Source organism: Orycteropus afer, unplaced genomic scaffold (genome assembly GCF_000298275.1).
Source record: "Orycteropus afer afer isolate SDZICR_OR568_19922 unplaced genomic scaffold, OryAfe1.0 scaffold00517, whole genome shotgun sequence".
Classification (NCBI taxonomy): domain Eukaryota; kingdom Metazoa; phylum Chordata; class Mammalia; order Tubulidentata; family Orycteropodidae; genus Orycteropus; species Orycteropus afer.
In genome coordinates, this window is record NW_006922104.1 from 1,840,816 (window position 1) to 1,843,569 (window position 2,754).

A 2,754-nucleotide genomic window follows, 5' to 3' on the forward strand; every position below is an offset into this window, starting at 1 on the left:
CTAGTATTATTACCAGTAGCAGCAAACACTAGACTAAAGGTAAATGCATAGACAGGTGAGAAGTTCATGTGAGGGTAGGCCAACAGAAATATACCCAAGACCAATGGCAGATTTTGCTGAAGATTGTCTTACATATGTACTGTTGTTGTTGTTGTTAGGTGCTGTTGAGTCATCTCTGACTCATAGTGACCCCTTGCACAGTAGAATGAAACACTGCCTGATCCTGTGCTGGCTCCACCATCCTTGCTATGCCTGAGCCCATCACTGTGTCGATCCACCCTGTTGAGGGCCTTTCCCTCTTTAATTGACCCTCCACTTTACCAAGCATGACATCCTTCTCCAGGGAATAGTCCCTTCTGACAACATTACCAAAGTAGGTGAGACAAAGTCTGGCCATTCTTGCTTCCAAGGAGCATTCCAGCTTCACTTCTTCCAGGACAGATTTATTAGTTCTTTTATCAGTCCATGATACTTTCAGCATTCTTCACCAACACCACAACTCAAAAGCATCAACTCTTCTTTGGTCTTCCTTATTCATTGTCCAGCTCTCACATGCATATGAGGCGATTGAAAATACCATGGCTTGTGTCAGATGCACCTTAGTCCTCAAGGAGGACATATATACTTGTGGTACAAAATTATCCACACACATTACAGAAATAACAGAAGACAAGTTTGGAGTAGCTTCTCAGAAATAACCAAATATCTTTAGGGAGAGAATCACTTGGCCCGTGGGCTTAGGATCATAGTCTTAGAGGACATCTTGTTCAATTGGCACAACATGGTACATAAAAATATTGTTCTATATCCTACTTTGGTGAGTAGCAACTGGGGTCTTAAAAGCTTTGGAGAGGCCATTTAAGATGTAACCATTGGTCTCCTCTCATCTGGAGCAAAGAAGAGTGAAGAAAATAAAATTAATTTGGAAACAATTAGTCTAGAGATATGGGGACCTCATCCATTATGACCCTGAGACCAGAAGAACTAGATGGTGTCCAGCTACCAATGCCAACTGCTTGGAAATGGATCAAAATTGGAGATCCTGGATAGAGTGGGAGGAAAGATGTGGAACAAAATTCAAAAACAAAAAATGACCAGAATTACTGGTGGGATAGAGACTGGTGAAACCCCTGAGACTATGGCTCCAGATTATCCTTCGGGCCTGGAAATGGACTCACTTCCGTGGATTGCCTCTCAGCCCCACAGTACAAAGATCTCCACACAGAAAAACTACCCCAGCACAATGAACCTACCTACTCTAGGGAGATGCACCCCTTAGATCAATCAGCCATGAGACCTCAGAGGGGCAGCATTCCACATAAAGGGAAATCTGGACAGACAGAAATGCATAGATAAGAAGTACACAGGGAAGGGGTAGTCACAGAGAGAGAGGAGGAGTGCTTTTTTGTGGTTGGGGATTGTAATTGGGGCCATGAAATCAAATGTGCATGAACTGTTGAGAATAAAATAAGTCTTCTTTGTAAATTTGCACCCAAATCACAATAAATTCTTTCTTTTTTTACAAAAAGAATAACCAAAAAACCAAACCAAACGCACTGCCAAATGAAAATTCTCATTACTGGATCAATAAGCAACATCATGATAAATGGAGAAAGGATTGAAGTTGTCAAGGATTTCATCTTACTTACTTTCCACAATCAATGCCCATGGAAGCACAGCCAAGAAATAAAGGATTATTGCAATGGGCAAATCTGCTGCAAAACATCTTTTCAAAGTGTTTAAAAGCAAAGATGTTACTTTGAAGACTAAGGTGTGCTTGACCCAAGCCATTGCATTTTCAATCACCTCACATGCATGGGAGAGCTGAACAATCTTTAAAGAAGACCACAGAAGAATTGATGCATTTGCATTGTGGTGTTGGCGGGAATATTGAATATGCCATGGAATGCCAGAAGAATGAACGAATCTATCTTGGAAGACCAAAAAATAAAACAAACTCAAACTCACTCCTGTGGAGTTGGATCTGACTCACATGGGTTTCTGAGAAGGTATCTCTACGGAAGTAGATTGCCTAGTCTTCCTTCTGAGGAGGGGATGGTGTTTTTGAACCACCAGTCCTCTGGTTAGTAGTCAAATGCCATAGGCACTATGCCACTTCTTCTTGGAAGAAGTACAGCCAAAATACTCATTATTACCTATTTAGAAGAAAAAGAGATTGACACAGTGACTGCAACAATGGGCTCAAGCATTAAGCTCAAGTGTAGCAGTGATTGTGAGGATGGCACAGGACCAATAAGTGTTTCCTTCTGTTGCATGCAGGGTCGCTATGAGTCAAAACTGAACTGATGGCACCTAACAACAACAAGCAGATTTAATCAATTAAACCTTTAACCATCAAATCAGTTCCAACTCATAACAATCCTACAGGACAAATTAGAACCACCCCATAGGGCCTCCAAGGAGCTCTGGTGGCGTCACTACTAAGGCATTTGACTGCTAACCAGAAGGCTGGTGGTTCAAGCCCTCCAGTCACTCCTCAGAAGGCAGACTGGGCAATCTACTTCCTTAGAGATACCTCCTCAGAAACCCATAGCGAGATCGCTATAAGTTGGAACCGATCCATGGTAGTGAGTTTGTTTTGTTTTGTAGGGTCTCCAAGGCTGTAAATCTTTATGGAAGCAGACTGCCTCATCTTTCTCCCTGGAGTGGCTTACGGGTTCAAACCACTGACCTTTTGGTGTACAGCCAAATGCTTTAACCATTGCTCCATCAGAGCTCCTTTTTATTTTCTTT